Source organism: Chiloscyllium punctatum, chromosome 5, assembly GCF_047496795.1.
Source record: "Chiloscyllium punctatum isolate Juve2018m chromosome 5, sChiPun1.3, whole genome shotgun sequence".
In the NCBI taxonomy this organism is placed as follows: domain Eukaryota; kingdom Metazoa; phylum Chordata; class Chondrichthyes; order Orectolobiformes; family Hemiscylliidae; genus Chiloscyllium; species Chiloscyllium punctatum.
In genome coordinates, this window is record NC_092743.1 from 131205649 (window position 1) to 131225734 (window position 20086).

General features: G+C 41.5%; 1 protein-coding gene across 9 annotated transcripts in view; it reads right to left on the reverse strand.

Moving 5' to 3' along the window:
• zfhx4 (zinc finger homeobox 4) overlaps positions 1–20086 on the reverse strand; it is a 356463-nt gene that overhangs the window by 4991 nt on the left and 331386 nt on the right. The gene's annotated exons all lie outside the window — the stretch shown is intronic.

Sequence of the window (20086 nt, forward strand, 5' to 3'; positions counted from 1 at the left end):
GAAGGGCAACGGACCATTTGCCCTCTCAATTGCTCAATGCACCTGCCTGTTTGCTTTCATTGGGTTTATTTCCATAAATAGTATACTGTGAGTATAATATTTAAAAATCTACTCACTAAAGCACTGTCATCTTAAGTAATTTTCACCATGTAACTGTAGCACTGTTACATGGATACCATTATTTTTAGAATCATGTCCAAATCACCTACCATCCTGACTTAGACCTCTAGTGCCATTCCTTCATCATTGTTGGATCAGTATCCTAGAAATTTCTATCTGTCACTGCTGTGAGACCTCATGAGCAGAAAGACAACAGCAATTCATGGAAATAGCCTGCCAGCTTCTCAGGGCAACTGAGGATATGTTATAAAATTGGACAGCTATGATAGGATTGTGGGTATAGTGACAACATTACTGGATATCCTCCCTCCAGTGTAAGCGAGATAAGTCTTTCAGCTTTGATCTAGGTTCTTACAAATCTGTTTGTAGTTTGGCTGTCAAAACCTCAAAACAGGTCACATAAATTAAAGACAGCTCCAAAACTTAATTTTATAAACCTCAGAATTTGTATCATTAAGTATCAGTAATTTAATCGCAAGATGAATGCAACAGTACTGAATAATATCCAACAAAAATATCTCAATCATGCGTATTTACTTTTGTAAAGCTGTAACAATTTGTTGCTTCTTTTATTTACGTTTTGTGCAGGATCCTCTTTGTTCAAGTGTTGCTAATCATGGGTTATGCAATGACATCACTATTGGAAAAGACAAGGATACAGATCCCAAGAATTATTGCAGCTCCCATTGGGATTGAACTCTCACTGCTTACATTTTCTTTTACACACCACTCCAGGCATTTGGCTAACTGAGCTCATCAGATGTTATTTTTATCAAGCATACATAAACTGTTCAATTAATTTAAACTTATTAATTCGGAGGTAAGTTATCAGGCATCAACTGTATAAAATCAACAAAAGACTTTCTATACAAATGTGTTCAACATTTTTCCACAAAGTTTCATACATAATTTCAAAGCCAATATAATGTTGTAAATTCCAAATAGTAAGCAGTGCTTTTAGGTGAAGCTGTAAATCATGAAAATTGAATTTATCTGCACTTATGATTAAAGATGAAGGTAATTCCGACTTTGGATCATAGTGTAATATATATGATATGAATCCAGCTGCCCATTATACACCTCTCCTCATTTTCATTTGGATTGGTTGAACTAACAGATGCTGAATCAATATCATCTAACTTGCACCTTCATCTCAAGGCACAATTACTCAATGCACTTTGAATTGTTTTCAATGAAGTGCCAATTAAAGTGTGTGCACCATTCTGACTATATAGAGAGAACATGAACAAGTACACATTGGTTTAAATTTGAACAAACTGCACTCTTGGGTTGCTTTTATGTATTTTCTGGAGTCAACTGATAAGGCAAGAATTAGTAACAGTAAGATTGAAAGAATAAAAGTGTGTTATATGCAATTAATTACAGAAATTGGTATAGCCAGAAGAACAGGCATTTGTCCTGCTGAAGGATCCACTACTGATATAAGTTTGACATGACAGAAGGTAAGGCAGGCACAGGAACAAGGTTTTTAAATTGTCACTCATTTTGTAGTGCTCTTGCCTGAGCCTGGAGAGTGTGGTTCAAGTTCCTCTCGAGAACCTTGAGCCCAACAATTTAGGTTGATGCTACAAAGCAGTCCTGGAGTAGAGCAACAAAGATGCCAATCTTTCAATAATGCAGTGAACTGAGATACTAACTGGTAAACAAAGATTCCATACAGTATCTTGAAGAATAATGATGGTGGGGGGGGGAGGAGGTTCTTTATCCCTCCGTACCCATCCATATTTATCTCTCAATCAAAATCACAGTTTGCAGTGTTGTTTGCAGAACATTGCTGAGCACACACTAGCTGCTGCATTTCCTAGTTGAGAACACTGACCACACTGTAGTACTCTAAAGTACATTTGGGTGTCTGGGATTATGAAAGGAGAGAGATAAATACAATACTTTTTAATAAGTGAGAAACTAAGGTTTTTATTTCAGAAAAAAGAAACATAATTCAGGTAAGCAAGTATTGCCTTATATGGTATCTTTGGTTTATATGTTTGTAAGGGTCCAACACTTGGTGGTACTTTGGATAGGGAGTAAAGCACATCAGCCACAAAAAATGGAATCTTCATTCCAGAACCTAAACAGAGAAGTCTGCACAGAGTGAAGGTCTGTAATTGCCAATATCTTAAATCAACACAGTGGACAGTTACTTTGTTTAATGCTGGGTGGCATGGTGGCTCAGTGGTTAGCACTGCTGCCTCATAGCACCAGGGTCCCAGGTTCAATTCTAGCCTCAGGCAACTGTGTGGAGTTTGCACATTCTCCCCATCTCTGCGTGGGTTTCCTCAGAGTGCTCTGGTTTCGTTCCACAGTCCAAAGATGTGCAGGGCAGGTAAATTGGCCATGCTAAATTGCCCATGATGCTAGATGCATTAGTCAGAGGGGAAACAGAGCTCGGAGGGTTGGTGTGAACTTGGTGGGCCGAAGGGCCTGTTTCCATACTGTAGGGAATCTAATCATAATCATATTTACTAGACTTCTTTGTTTCTGTCTAGGCCAAGACGTGCAATATTATTATCATAGTAGATATTATGATTCCTGAAACTGATTTAGACAAGGTCAATGTAGCAGGTATGTGCCCTTCTTCAAAATGCCCTGGAATGATGGTGACATGGAAAGACTGCTATCTATCTTTTGTGGCTGATTTATCCTGTGGCTTGGTGTGCAGACACTCCAGCTGACAGTATAACAGAGAAGACCCAGCGCAGGATGGGGGTGACAGTTGAAGAGTAATGCTGTTCAGAAAGGTTGTATAGAAAGAATCTCTTCTTCAAGTGACATGTACTCATTGGCTTCTTCTTGCCCACTGCTTTGATGACTTCTTGTGCCCGAGCACTCTTTTTGTGAGATATTTGTTGCCTTGTAGATGCACATGGTGGAGCTTCGAATGAAATCTACCTGTGGACACGAACGGTTTTCCATGAATGAAATTTCAGAATATCAAAGCTTGAAGTGCAGAACACTTAAAGAGTTAGATACAAAATTTATGGATTACCAGTGTTGTTTTAAAGAAATGTAGACACGGTAACTTTATTGTTAATGATTATTTTACACATTGCGAATAACAAGTTAAATATTATGAACAATATTTGTACTGCATGTGAAAACTGTTATAAAAAAATCCCACTTACAAGTTGTTGTGATTCTGAAGTGATGGCTCTCTCTTTGATACGGCTTTGCAGTCATCTCATGTTTCGCTCTTGGAATGCAGCATGTTTTGGTTCATTGTTTGAAGCTTCCACTATTTCTATACAAACTGCTTGAGAGAATTAACTAGTTCTGTACACTTGTGACAATCATGACACTTTAGAAATATTTGTCACTTTCTTTGTCACCTTACTTCATACATTTTTGTCTGTATTTCAGAGGAGTCTAGGTCTCCACACAAAACACGAAAAGTCAGCACGCAGGTACAGTAGTAATTGGGAAGACAAATGGAATGTTGGTTTCTATTGCAAGGGGGAATGGAGTATAAAAGTAGGAACTCTGATTACATTGTGTATCTTACTGAATGCCTTTTGGAAATCCAAATACAATGCATCCTTTGGTTTCTCCATATCTACTCTTTGTTACATCCTGAATTAACTCTAATAAACTTCTCAAACATGACTTATGAACATATCAACAAGGAAGAAGAGTAGGCTACTCAGTCATTCAAACCTGCTCTGCTATTGAATAAGATTGTGACTGATCTGGTTTTAACCTCAACTTTACATATTCCTGCATAACCAATTAATCTTTCGTCCCCTTGGTAATCAAGAATCTATCTGCCTCTGCATTAAAAATATTCAAATATTCTGCAACCACTGCCTTTTGAGGAAGGAAATTTCAAAGACTCGCAATCCTCAAAGAACAAAAGGTTGCCTGAAAAGTGCAACCCTTATTTTTAAACTATTACCCCTAGTTCTAAATTCATCCAAATGGGAAATATCTGTTCTACATCCACCTGATCAAATCTCCTCAGGATCCTTTATGTTTCGATTAAGTCACCCCTGACTTTTCTGGATTGCAGAGGATATACGTCTAGCCTGTCTAGAAATTATAATGCAACCCACTCATTCTCGGCATTAATCTCGTAAATCTGTTTTGAACTGCTGAAACACATTAACATTCTTCCGTAAGTTTAAGAGTAGTACTGTACACAGTACGCCAGATGTGGTCTCACCAATGCCCTGTATAACTGAAACACAGCCTCCCTACTCTTGCATTCAATTTCTCTGGCAATAAGATAGGACATTCTATTAGCTTTCCTGATTATGTCCTGTACCCGCATATACGTCTTCCGCAGTTCATGTACTAGGACACCTAGATCTCTCTGTACCTCAAAGGTCTGCAACCTGCATTTAGGGAATATACTTTTTGTTTGGAAAATTTCACATTTTCTCACAATTTATAGATCTCTGCCCCTCACTTACCAGATCTCTCTCTGTATAAAAATTGACCAAAGGAACAGGGTTAGGCCATTTGACCCTCATGCCTATTCATTCAAATGATCATGGCTGATCATCCAACTGAGTACCCCATTCCTATTTATCCTAATCTCTTTGTTCCCTTTAGCCATATATATACATCTATCTCCTTTTTGAAAACATTCAATGTTTTGGCCTTAACCACTGTCTGTGGCTGAGAATTCAACAGTATCAATGCTCTCTCGGTGAAAAAGTTTCTCCTTATCTCTGTCCTAAAAGATCTCTCCCTTCTCCTTAGACAATGACTCCTTGTTTTGGACTCCCCAGTCATCAAGAACATCTTTCCTACATCTATCCTGTCTAATTCTGTTACAGTGTATATCTTTCTCATTCCTTTAAACTCAAAGGAATATAGTTATAACAGATCCAGTCTCTCCCTATACATCAATCATGCCATCCCAGGAATCAGACTGGCAAACCTTCTTTACACTGCCTCATTAGTCTTCCTCAGATAAGGAGAGCAGAACTGCACACAATACTCCAGGTGCGGTTTACCAATGTCCTGTTTAACTGCAGAAAATATCTCTGTTACTGTACTCGAATCATCTTGCTGTGAAGGCCAATACACCATCTGCCTTCTGCACCCTGCATACTTAGTTTCAGAGACTGTCTCTGAGGACACCAAGGTCTTTGTATCCTTTTACTAGCTGTCTATGTCTTCACAGCTCATTCTCCTACCTGTTTTTGTGTCATCAGCAAATTTAGCTTCAGTCCCTTCTTCATCCAAATCATTTACATAAATTGTACAAAGTGTGTGAGGCCCCAGCATTGATCTCTATGGCACAACACAGCCTCCCAGCTCTGAAGACCCCTTTATTCTACTTCCTATTAGCCAGCCAATCTTCCATCCATGCCAATATGTTACTCCCCAGACCATGAGCTTCTGTGTACCACAGTAAACGTTGGCATGGCAACTTATTAAATGCCTTCTGCAGATTCAAGTGCAATACAACTATTGGTTTTGCTTTATCAACGGCATGAGTTAATTCTTCAAAGAGCTCCACTAAATTTGATAAACATTATTTCCCTATGATAAAACCATGTTGGTTATAACATCTGTATATGTAACATCTGTAACAATTCTTCTTGTTGTAACATCTGCAATAATAGTTCCTAACATTTTTCCTATAACAGCGCTAAACTAACTTGCCGATAATTTTCTGCTCTCTGCCTCCTTCCCTTTTTGAATAAAGGAGTTACATTAGTCATTTGCCAATCTAAAGGAACCATTCTTCAATCTAATGAGTTTTGGAAAATTAAAACTAACGCTAACTATTTCATTATCTACCTCTTTTAAGACCCTAGGATGAAATCCATCACGACCTGGGAACTTGTCAACTCTCAGTTCCAACAATTTATTCAGTAACAGTTAACAGGTCATTTCAGTTTTCTTGAGATTTATCCTCCCTTTCAATTCTTGTTTTAAGCTATTCCAGGATGCTACTTGCATATTTTCTGATGAAGATGGACAGAAAAAATCTGTTCAATTTTGTCTGCCACCTCTTTATTATCCATTTTCTACAGAACCACTGATTACTTTCTTAACTTTTTGTTTTAAAATATCTGAAGAAACTTTCATATTTTTGGTTAACTTTATCTCATGTTAATTTTTCCGTTATTAATCTTTCATAATTCTTTGCTTTTTAAAATATTCGATCTTTGCACAATTATACATCTCTTCTTCAATTCACTATCTTGAACTTTAAAAAAAAACTGTAGATGGTGGATCTATTCCTTAGAATTCTTCTTATTTATTATATTCCCTTAAATGTTTGCCACTGCATCATGCCCTCATAACTGCCTTTGTTTAAATTCAGAGGTAAAAACAATGACTGCAGATGCTGGAAACCAGATTCTGGATTAGTGGTGCTGGAAGAGCACAGCAGTTCAGGCAGCATCCAAGGAGCTTCAAAATCGACGTTTCGGGCAAAAGCCTTTGCCCGAAACATTGATTTCGAAGCCTGAACAGCTGTGCTCTTCCAGCACCACTAATCCAGAATTTGTTTAAATTCAGAATAGTAGCCTTGGACTCACATTTCTTTCCCTTAAACTACTTGTAAAATTTAATCATATTATGCTTCCTGTTGTCCAAGGATGTTTTCATGATAAGGATAGTGATTAATGCTATCTCTGGTCCAAATCAAGCCCAGTATAGCCTCCTCGCTGGTTGGTGCCATAGATTACAGTTTCCCATCTGATTTTTCACAGTCTATATGCAAATTAAAAATCCCCATAATAATTCTAGTATCCTTTTAACAAGCTCCCATTATCTCTTCCACGATATCCTGTGGTTACTGTTGGGATAAAGTGACCTCTAGCTTTAATAATTCCTCATCTCTACCCAGATTGCTTCTACATCCTGATTTCCTGAATTTTGATCATCCCTCTCTATTGTGCTAATATCACCGTTAATTAACAGAGCCACTCCTCCACCCTTTCCCAACTTCCTGTTCTCCCTAACTATTATATATCCTTCAATATTCAAATCCCAATCCAGGTCATCCTGCAGCCATGGTCTCAGTAATGGCTGCTCGATCATACTTAGTTATCTCAATTTATACTATTAGTTCATCTGGTTTGATTCAATGCTACATTACATTCAAATGAAATGCCTTAAGTTTTATCTTTAATTATGTTTAACCGCTAGTCTTGTCTGCTGAATTGCTTTTAGATGTGTATTTTCGGTCCCTTCCTGTCTATCATTTACCGCATTAATTTATTCCTCTGTTGCATTTTTCCAACTTTTATTCAGAACTTCGCAAATTTGGGCCTTTGCTCCCTCTGTTTAGTTAAACCCACTCTACATCCCTAGTTATGCAGTTCACAAGAACACCAATCGCACTATGGTTCAGGTATATACTGTGCTAACACTACTGATCTAAATTTCCCCAGTATTGGTGCCAGCGCCCAGGAACCCACACACCAGTACTTCAGTCGTGCTTTCAGTTTCATAGAGTCATAGAGATGTACAACATGGAAACAGACCCTTCGGTCCAACCCATCCATACCAACCAGCTATACCAACCCAATCTAGTCCCATCTGCCAGTACTCAACCCATATCCCTCCAAACCCTTGCTATTCATATACCCATCCAAATGCCTCTTAAATGTTGTAATTGTACCAGCCTCCACCACTTTCTCTGGCAGCTCATTCCATGCATGTTTACTGTGCCTGATTGTATTATGATTCTCTAAATGTCCTGCTAATATTTTCTTAATAACAGATTCCAACATTTTCCCCAGTGATAGATGTTTGGATAAACAGGCTTATAATCTCCCGCTTTCTGTCTCCTTCTTTTGTAGAGTTCCAATCTGCTGCCATATTTCCAGGATCTAAGAATTTTTGAAACATTTTAATCAATGTTTGACCACCTCTCTAGACACTTCTGTTAAAGCCCTAGGATGAAGTCTATCAGGTTCATGGGGGATGGTCAGCATTTAGTCCCATTAACTTTCCTGGTCCTTTTTGTCTTTAGTGATGGCTATTGTTTTACATTGTTTCCTCCTTTTTCTTCCTTGATTTTTGTTTACTATTCTGGGGATGCTTTTAGTGCCTATTACTCTTCAGCCTGATAAAGAATTCTCAAACTTTTTGCCATTTCCTCATTTCCCATTATTAATTCTCAAAGAAAACAACCTTCACTTTAGCTACTCTTCCTCTTTGTACAGTTGATGCTCTTTACTGTCTGTTTTTATTCGTTGCTATTTTAGTCTCATTCTAATTCCCTTATTGTAACTGTTATTGCTACCCCACAATTGTCCTTTCTTTTAACTTTCTAAATTTTGATTCACTTGAACCTTCTGCCTTCCTGACAATTTAATGAAGTTTCTAACTAGTCCTAGTCACTTGATTCACCAGAATACCAGTGCCTGCAAAGTTAACCCAAAAGAAGCTGCTCACTGTTTTACCAGTGCCCCATAAATTGAAAGCTATTTCTGACAATGAATCTTTGAGCAAAGCTTAGGCCTTAAATTTCATTTACTGCCAACAGCGTATCACATTACATTGAATGGCTTGTGTTGGAATCTGCTAGTTATATGAAGAACTAGTGAGAGTGCAGATTTGATCATTCCATTCAGATTCAGATTGTGTAACTTAGATTTCTACAATAGCAGATAGGTTAATGTTATTGATGGGATTGGCTTTTTTCAGGTATGATTTCATGAACACTTGTCTCACTAAAGTGGTCAATTTCAAGTGGGAACTACATAATGAGGGATATTGACAGGACATGTGTACCAAGCATTTTGTTAAGTAGTCATACTTCATGTATGCGTCTTGAATGTACATTTCAACAGGTTATCTCACTTCAATACTCAGTCTCAGATACAGATTTACAACATGTCTTTCAATGTGTATGAAACAAGCTCTGAGGTCTTAAACATTAGCAAAGGCTAATTATATTATCCCTATTGTTGGCCCCAGCAAAAATAGCATGGACTGAGAACTGAATCTTGAACCTTTTGTTCGTTTATATTCTTTCTTCATCAACTAGTCAGGATGCTGCTTTACAATGATGCAGACTATACTTTGCAGGATGCCCGATTCCTGATGAAGGGCTTACGCCCAAAATGTTGACTCTCCTGCTCCTCAATGCTGTCTGACCATCTGTGCTTTTCCAGTGCCACACTTTTTGACTCCAAACAGAGGGAAACACTTAACATTCCACTGTTGTGTTAATATATCTGAGCTCAAGATGAATATTTCACATCCAGACTCCACCTATACAGTATTGAGATTTTCTAACGGATACATTACAGACCTCTTACATATGGTCTGGCTTATAAAACATAAATACTTGCTGCATCTATGATTTTCATCTCTATCTGATCATCAATGCAAAAGTACATTGAAACCAGCAACAATTTATAATAGCCGCCGGAAAGTGTTCCTTTCTATCGATAATAATAATCAACAGCATCAGTGATTTGTGAGGAAAGATTGATGTAGCTAAGACCCATTTAAAATTAATGTTGTGTTAGGAAGATGACAGAATTGGTACTTTAGAAAAAGGGCTGGTCTTTTTTCATCTGAGCACATCATATTGTCTTGACCCTCCAAAAAATTGTCATACTATTCTTTAAGCTTCTCTGTGGGTCTTTGTTCATACTCTGCTGCTTAGTTTGCTAACAAAGAATGTCTGCATGTTACAATTAACGCTCTGCATTTCTGTTACTTTTTCTTTTTTAAACTTGGTCAGCTTCAGGATGCCTCCCAGTTCTCATTACATTTTGATTTTCCTTATATGTTTCCAAATATTTCTGACGGTTGAACGGATTAACCAGGAAATGGTTAAGACATCCAGACCAGAAAGCTCCCTGGTTCATACAAGTTTCCGCACTGAATTTATTCATTTCTAATGGGATGGCAGTGCAGCTGAAATGGGATAAGGAGGGAAAAATCCATCAGGCCTTCACCTCTGGACGGTGACTGTCCGTCTTAAAAACCTGTGGAAGCATCTGTAGAAACAGATAGATTTAAAGTTTCAAATCCAATATGAGACATGTTCAATTCACTATGATAACTTGGTTTCTCTTTTCACAGCTGCAGCCAGACCTGCTGATGTCCAACACTTTGTGTTTATTTCAGAGTACTATCATTCACATGATTTCACTTTTATGTATGTATAGTCATAGATATAAGATGAAGAAAGGATTAGAACCTGCCTTTAATGATTACGTGCCTGTCTAAACTCAGTGACACACAAGGACTGAAGTGGTTCAAGAAGTCAGCTTACCACCACCTTCTCAAGAGCAATTTGGGATGGGCAATAAATAGACAATAGACAATAGGTGCAGGAGTAGGCCATTCTACCCTTCGAGCCTGCACCACCATTCATTATGATCATGGCTGATCATCCTCAATCAGTATCCTGTTCCTGCCTTATTTCCATAACCCTTGATTCCACTATCCTTGAGAGCTCTATCCAACTCTTTTTTAAACAAATTCAGAGACTGGGCCTCCACTGCCTTCCGGGGTAGAGCCTTCCACACACCCACCACTCTCTGGGTGAAGAAGTTTCTCCTCATCTCTGTCCAAAATGGCCTACCCCTTATTTTTAAGCTGTGTCCTCTGGTTTGGGACTTACCCTTCAGCGGAAACATGTTTCCTGCCTCCAGAGTGTCCAATCCTTTAATAATCTTATCCGTCTCAATCAGATCTCCTCTCAGTCTTCTAAACTCAAGGGTATACAAGCCCAGTCGCTCCAATCTTTCAACATAAGATAGTCCCGCCATTCCAGGAATTGACCTCGTGAACCTACGCTGCACTCCCTCAATAGCCAGAATGTGTTCCCTCAAACTTGGAGACCAGAACTGCACTCAATATTCTAGGTGTGGTCTCACCAGGGCCTTTACAGCTGCAGAAGAACCTCTTTGCTTCTATACTCAATCCTTCTTGTTATGAAGGCCAGCATGCTATTAGCTTTCTTCACTACCTGCTGTACCTGCATGCTTGCCTTCATTGACTGGTGTACAAGAACACCCAGATCTCTTTGTACTGCCCCTTTACCTAACTTGACTCCATTTAGGTAGTAATCTGCCTTCCTGTTCTTGCCACCAAAGTGGAGAACCATACATTTATCCACATTAAACTGCATCTGCCATGCATCTGACCACTCACCTAACCTGTCCAGGTCACCCTGTAATCTCCTAACATCCTCCTCATACTTCACCCTGCCACCCAGCTTTGTATAATCAGCAAATTTGCTAATGTTACTATTAATACCATTTTCTATATCATTAATATATATTGTAAAAAGCTGCGGTCCCAGCACTGATCCCTGCGGTACCCCACTGGTCACCGCCTGCCATTCCGAAAGGGAGCTGTTTATCACTACTCTTTGTTTCCTGTCAGCCAACCAATTTTCAATCCAAGTCAGTACTTTGCCCCCAATACCATGCGCCATAATTTTGCTCACTAACCTTCTATGTGGGAGTTTATCAAAGGCTTTCTGAAAGTCGAGGTACACTACATCCACTGGATCTCCCTTGTCCATCTTCAGAGTTACATCCTCAAAAAATTCCAGAAGATTATTCAAGCATGATTTCACCTTCATAAATCCATGCTGACTCTGACCTATCCTGTTACTGCTATCCAAATGTGTCATAATTTAATCCTTTATAATTGACTCCAGCATCTTTGCCATCACTGAGGTCAGACTAACTGGTCTATAATTTTCTTCTTTCTCTCTCGCTCCTTTCTTAAAAAGTGGTACAACATTAGCCACCCTCCAATCCGCAGGAACTGATCCTGAATCAATCGAACTCTGGAAAATAATCACCAACGCATCCATGATTTCTAGAGCCACCTCCTTCAGTACCCTGGGATGTAGACCATCAGGCCCCGGGGACTTATCAGCCTTCAGACCTAACAGTCTCTCCAACACCAATTCCTGGCAAATATAAATTCACTTCAGTTCAGGTCCTTCAGCCACTGTTACCTCTGGGAGATTGCTTGTGTCTTCCCCAATGAACACAGATCTGAAGTACCAATTCAACTCTTCTGCCATTTCTTTGTTCCCCGTAATATATTCCCCTGTTTCTGTCTTCAAGGGCCCAATTTTAGTCTTAACCAGTCAGTGACACCCACATCCAACAAAGGAATTTAAAAAAAAATGAATAATGATCACTTTGATCAGAGAACTTAGACTAAGTTCTCTCTGTCCTCTGCTTCAATCCCCTTACAATAACAGGTAATGAAGGAGCAGTCACAATTTGGTGAAAAGGAAGACCATAATTATGGTATAGTTTTGGTTTCTAGATCTCTTTTCACCAATTAATCCTTAACATAGAACATAGAAAAATACAGCGCAGTACAGGCCCTTCGGCCCTCGATGTTGCGCCGACCGAAGCCTACCTAACCTACACTAGCCCAATAACCTCCATATGCTTGTCCAATGCCCGCTTAAATGTCCATAAAGAGGGAGAGTCCACCACTGCTACTGGCAGGGCATTCCATGAACTCACAACTCAATGAGTAAAAAATCTACCCCTAACATCTGTCCTATACCTACCACCCCTTAATTTAAAGCTGTGTCCCCTAGTAATAGCTGATTCCGTACGTGGAAAAAGGTTCTCACTGTCAAACCCTATCTAAACCCCTAATCATCTTGTACACCTCTATCAAATCTCCCCTAAACCTTCTTTTCTCCAATGAGAAAAGCCCCAAGTGCCTCAGCCTTTCCTCATACAATCTTCCTACCATGCCAGGCAACATCCTGGTAAACCTCCTCTGCACTCGTTCCAATGCCTCCACATCCTTCCTATAATATGGCGACCAAAACTGCACACAATACTCCAGATGAGGCCGCACCAGAGTCTTATACAACTGCAACATGACCTCAGGACTCCAGAACTCAATTCCTCTACCAATAAAGCCCAGTACACCATATGCCTTCTTCACAGCACTATTTACCTGGGTGGCAACTTTCAGAGATCTGTGTACATGGACACCAAGATCCCTCTGCTCATCCACACTACTAAGTAGTCTACCATTAGCCCAGTAATCCATCTTCTTGTTACTCCTACCAAAGTGAATGACTTCACACTTAGCTACATTGAATTCCATTTGCCACCTTACTGCCCAGCTCTGCAACTTATCTATATCCCCCTGTAACCTGCCACATCCTTCTTCGCTGTCCACAACTCCACCGACTTTCGTGTCATCTGCAAACTTGCTCACCCAGCCTTCAAGCCCCTCCTCCAGGTCATTTATAAAAATGACAAACAGCAATGGTGCCAAAACAGATCCTTGTGGAACACCGCTAGTAACTGCGCTCCAAGATGAACCTATACCATCAACTACTACCCTCTGTCTCCTTCCAGCCAGCCAATTCCTAATCCAAACCTCTAATGCACCCTCAATGCCATACCTCCGTAGATTTTGCATTAGCCTTCCATGGGGTACCTTATCGAACGCCTTGCTAATATCCATATACACCACATCTAGTGCTTTACCCTCGTCCACTTCCTTGGTCACCTTCTCAAAGAATTCAATAAGGTTTGTGAGGCACGACCTGCCCTTCACAAAACCATGCTGTCTATCCTTGATCACATTATTCCTATCCAGATGTTCATAAATCCTATCCCTTACAATTCTCTCTAAGACTTTGCCCACAACAGAAGTGAGACTCACTGGCCTATAGTTACTCGGGCTATCCTTCTTACACATCTGAAGCTCCAAAGGCTTGTAACACTGAAACATCATACCTTTGAATTTTAATTTATGTACTTATTATTGTAGATTACTTGTACAATATTCCCAAAGTTACTACACCATTTTAATAAATCCCAGATCCTTACCTACACCATTGTTGGTAATCAGTTCACCAGGTTTGCTAAATTTAGCAAAAAACAAACTTAATAGCTGCTTCAAATTTGAAGTTTTAGTATCTAACTGGCTATTTTGTACAAACAATCCTAATACCATCTTTGACAATATCTGGTCTGTCCATTTTGTCTTTGAGAAATATTGAAGACTTCTCCGTCTTTTCACATTGAGACAATATGTGATTATATTTTCAGCACTTTTCAATTTCTACCTCTAAAGCTTCCACCATTTAATCCCACCATTTTTATATTCACCGTTTTGACAGCTGTTTTATCATCTCATACCAAAGAGATTTTATCCACACTGGAGAGGAGGGGAAATAATTGCTTGATACATGCTACCTTGTAAATTAAGTGTTGGTGAGCAGGCCCTTTGGGAATTTTCTAAACATATCAATGATCACTAAAGGAAGGCAATACGTCACCTCGGTAAGTACCTGCCCTAATACGTCACCTCCCAGAGAACCCGCCTCAATACGTCACCTCACTCAGAACCTGCCTCAATACATCACCTCCCAGAGAACCCACCTCAATACGTCACCTCCCAGAGAACCCGCCTCAATACATCACCTCACTCAGAACCCGCCTCAATACATCACCTCCCTGAGTACCTGCCTCAATACATCACCTCCCAGAGAACCCGCCTTAATACGTCACCTACCAGAGAACCCGCCTTAATACGTCACCTCCCAGAGAACCCGCCTCAATACATCACCTCCCAGAGAACCCGCCTCAATACATCACCTCCCAGAGAACCCGCCTTAATACGTCACCTCCCAGGGAACCCGCCTTAATACGTCACCTCCCAGAGAACCCGCCTTAATACGTCACCTACCAGAGAACCCGCCTTAATACGTCACCTCCCAGAGAACCCGCCTCAATACATCACCTCCCAGAGAACCCGCCTCAATACATCACCTCCCAGAGAACCCGCCTTAATACGTCACCTCCCAGAGAACCCGCCTCAATACATCACCTCCCAGAGAACCCGCCTTAATACGTCACCTCCCAGGGAACCCGCCTTAATACGTCACCTCCCAGAGAACCCGCCTTAATACGTCACCTACCAGAGAACCCGCCTTAATACGTCACCTCCCAGGGAACCCGCCTTAATACGTCACCTCCCAGAGAACCCGCCTCAATACATCACCTCCCAGAGGACCCGCCTTAATACGTCACCTCACTCAGAACCTGCCTCAATACGCCACCTCACTCAGTACTTGCCTCAATACATCACCTCTGAGTACCCGCCTCAATACGTCACCTCACTCAGTACCTGCCTCAGTATGTCACCTCACTGAGTACCTGCCTCAATACGCCACTTCATTGAGTACTTGCCTCAATATGTCACCTCACTCAGTACCTGCCTCAATACGTTACCTCCCTAAGTACCTGTCCCAAGACGTCACCCCACTCAGTACCTGCCTCAAAATGTCATCTCACTGAGTACCTGCCTCAATACGTTACCTCACTCAGTACCTGCCTCAATATGCCACTTCACTCAGTACCTGCCTCAATATGCCACTTCACTCAGTACCTGCCTCAATACGTCACCTCAAACAGTACCTGTCTCAGTACGTCACCTCACTGAGTACCTGCCACAATACGCCACTTCATTGAGTACCTGCCTCAATACGCTACCTCCCTGAGTACCTGCCTCAATACGCCACCTCACTGAGTACCTGCCACAATACATCATCTCACTCAGTATCTGCCTCAATATGTCATCTCACTGAGTACGTGCCACAATACGTCACCTTACTCAGTACCTGCCTCAATATGCCACTTCATTGAGTACCTGCTTCAATACGTCACCTCACTCAGTACCTGCCTCAATACGTCACCTCACTGAGTACCTGCCTCAATATGCCACCTCACTGAGTACCTGCCTCAATACGTCACCTCACTGAGTATCCGCCTCAATATGTTACCTGCCCAAGTATCTGCCTCAATATGTCATCTCACTGAGTACATGCCACAATACGTCACCTTACTCAGTACCTGCCTCAATACGTCACCTCACTAAGTACCTGCCTCAATATATCACCACATTCAGTACCTGCCTCAATATGCCACCTCACTAAGTACCTGCCTCAATACGTCACCTCACTGAGTACCTGCCTCAATACGTCCCTGAGTACTTGCCTCAATAGGTCACCTCACTGAGTACCTGCTTCAATACGTCACCTCATTGAGTACCTGCCTCAATACGTCACCTCACTCAGTACCTGTCTCAATACGTCACACACTGAGTACCTGCCTCAATACATCACCTGCCTGAGTATCTACCTCAATACGTCACCTCACTAAGTACCTGCCTCAATATGTTACCTCACTCAGTATCTGCCTCAATATGTCACTCAGTACCTCTCTCAATACATCACCTCACTCAGTACCTGCCTCAATACGTCACCTCACTCAGGACCTGCCTCAATACATCACCTCACTCAGGACCAGCCTCATTACCTCACTCTGACTCAGTACCTCCCTCAATACATCACCTCACTCAGTACCTGCCTCAATACCTCACTCTCATTCAGTACCTCCCTCAATACATCACTTCACTCAGTACCTGCCTCAATACCTCACTCTCGCTCAGTACCTGCCTCAATACATTACCTCACTCAGTACCTGCCTCAATACCTCACTCTCGCTCAGTACCTGCCTCAATATGTCACCTCACTCAGTACCTGCCTCAATACCTCACTCTCATTCAGTACCTGCCTCAATACGTCAACTCACTGAGTACCTGCCTCAATACGCCACCTCACTCAGTACCTGCCTCAATACGTTACCTCCCTGAGTACCTGCCTCAATACCTCACTCTCACTTAGTACCTGCCTCAATACGTCAACTCACTGAGTACATGCCTCAATATGTCACCTCACTCAGTACCTGCCTCAATATGTCACCTCACTGAGTACCTGCTTCAATACATCACCTCACTAAATACCTGCCTCAATACGTCACCTCACTCAGTACCTGACTGAATCCGTCACCTCACTGAGTACCTGCCTCAATAGGTCACCTCACTCAGTACCTGCCTCAATACGTCACCTCACTCAGTACCTGCCTCAATACATCACCTCACTAAATACCTGCCTCAATACGTCACCTCACTCAGTACCTGCCTCAATCCGTCACCTCACTCAGTACCTGCCTCAATCCGTCACCTCCCTCAGTACCTGCCACAATATGGAACCTCATTCAGTACCTGCCCCAATACGTCATCTCACTAAGTACATGCCTCAATACGTCATCTCACTAAGTACATGCCTCAATACGTCACCTCCCTCAGTACCTGCCACAATATGGAACCTCATTCAGTACCTGCCCCAATACGTCATCTCACTAAGTACATGCCTCAATACATCACCTCACTCAGTACCTGCCTCAATACCTCACTCTCGCTCCGTACATGCCTCAATACGTCACCTCACTCAGTACCTGCCTCAATACGTCACACACTGAGTACTTGCCTCAATACCTCACTCTCATTCAGTACCTGCCTCAATACAGCACCTCACTCGGTACCTGCCTCAATACCTCACTCTCATTCAGTACCTGCCTTAATACGTCATCTCACTGAGTACCTGCCTCAATACGCCATCTCACTGAGTACCTGCCGCAGTACGTTACTTCACTGAGTACCTGCCTCAATACGCCATCTCACTGAGTACCTGCCTCAATATGTCACCTCACTGAGTACATGCCACAATACGTCACCTTACTCAGTACCTGCCTCAATATGCCATCTCACTGAGTACCTGCCTCAGTATGTTACCTCACTCAGTACCTGCCTCAATATGTCACCTCACTCAGTGCCGGCCTCAATACGCCATCTCACTGAGTACCTGCCTCAGTATGTTACCTCACTCAGTACCTGCCTCAATATGTCACCTCACTCAGTGCCGGCCTCAATACGCCATCTCACTGAGTACCTGCCTCAGTATGTTACCTCACTCAGTACCTGCCTCAATATGTCACCTCACTCAGTACCTACCTCAATACCTCACTCTCATTCAGTACCTGCCTCAATACGTCAACTCACTGAGTACCTGCCTCAATATGCCACCTCACTCAGTACCTGCCTCAATACGTCACCTCACTTAGTACCTGCCTCAATATGTCACCTCACTCAGTATCTGCCTCAATACATCATCTCAGTAAATATGTGACTCAATACGTCACCTCCCTAAGTACCTGCCTCAATACGTTACCTCCCTGAGTACCTGCCTCAATACCTCACTCTCACTCAGTACCTGCCTCAATACCTCACTCTCACTCAGTACCTGCCTCAATACGTCACCTCACTGAGTACCTGCCTCAATAGGTCACCTCACTCAGTACCTGCCTCAATACGTCACCTCTCTCAGTACCTGTCTCAATACGTCACCTCCCTCAGTACCTGCCACAATATGGAACCTCATTCAGTACCTGCCCCAATACGTCACCTCCCTCAGTACCTGCCTCAATACGTCATCTCACTCAGTACCTGCCTCAATACCTCATTCTTGCTCAGTACCTGCCTCAATACGTCACCTCACTAAGTACCTGCCTCAATACGACACCTCCCTAAATACCTGCCTCAATACGACACCTCCCTAAGTACCTGCCTCAATACGTCGACTCACTCAATACCTGCCTCAATACGTCACCTCACTCAGTACCTGCCTCAATACGTCACCTCTCTCAGTACCTGTCTCAATACGTCACCTCACTGAGTACCTGCCGCAGTACGTTACTTCACTGAGTACCTGCCTCAATATGTCACCTCACTCAGTACCTGCCTCAATATGTCACCTCACTCAGTACCTGCCTTAATGGCGGGTGAGAAAAGCAGCTGGTTCCTTCCTGGAAAAAACAAGGCGACCTGGCTGCAGTGCAATTAGAGTATTGATATGCGGCAAGGGACTGAGCTCTAAAATCCAACCCCTTGCTTCAGACACCCCCTCACCTTGACCCTACTCCATGAGATGCACCCAGCCTTTCACCGATGGAGGTCTGATAGAGCAGGTGGTGTTCTATGTCTTTAGGACCCAGAGGCTAGTGGCATCTGCTTGGTTGGCAATGGTTGCAAGTCAGATGCCACTGCTGAGGCCTCTGACAGGCTAAGCTGCTCAGTAGTCAACTCAAACAAGCTGATTGCTGCATGTTATGGTGAGCTGTCTTGGCAGAGCAGTGGGCAGCAAATTAGTTGACAGCTAACATGCTTTCCTTTAGTCTTAAAAATGGAAAATAGTTTCTGTTCGTTTATAAAATCATTCTTTGCAACACCTTCTTAATTCTCTTAACTCTTTTTATATATTTCATTTAGTTGTAGCCTTGTTTATGGGAAAGCAAGAAAGTAAATGTATGGATACATATCTTCCATCCCCAATCAAAAATTTAGATAATCCCATAAAAACATTTACCCTAAGAACCAGGAGCAGGATGAGGCAATTCAGCCCTTCCAGTCTACTCCGTCACTTAACACAATCATCTTGGTCTCAACTCCACTTTCCTGCCTGCTCTTCATAAATCTTTACCCCATGTCGATCTCCTCCTTAAATTTATTCAGTGTCTCAGCATCCACTGCACTCTGGGGAAGTGAATGCCACAGAATGAAATGTGCACTTTAAAATTATTCTTTTGTTACATCTGCATTTCCATTTTTTTTGGTCTGAATAATATCAATAGTTATCTCCTACAACCTTTCAAACAGAGGCTGGTATTTGTTCGTCTATACTTAGAAAAGCTTTCACTATTATCCCTTCCAAATGTAGTTTATACGGATAGTCCTGGAAGTACCTTTTATTATGCATAAAGAACATATACCTTAAATTTTAAGTATTAGTACTTATCCTGCAAAATGCTTACTTAAAATCAGATGTTTTTAAGGCATAAATACAGCAGTGAATTAAGTTTATAAGGTTTTAAAACAAAATGAGTGAAATAAATGCACTATTTTCTAATTCATCCTTGCTGTCAGTTTATATTGTCCTTTCTCTTTATATTCATTTGCCTTTTGGATGAAAGGATGGACAGATAACTATGCTTAATGCTATTTACTATTATTCTCTATTCATTTATCAATCCTTACTCCAACTTTTACTCCCCTGCTGTGTCTCTCTGAGGAGGCATAAAGGATCTCGCAAGTGATAATCAGTCCTAAA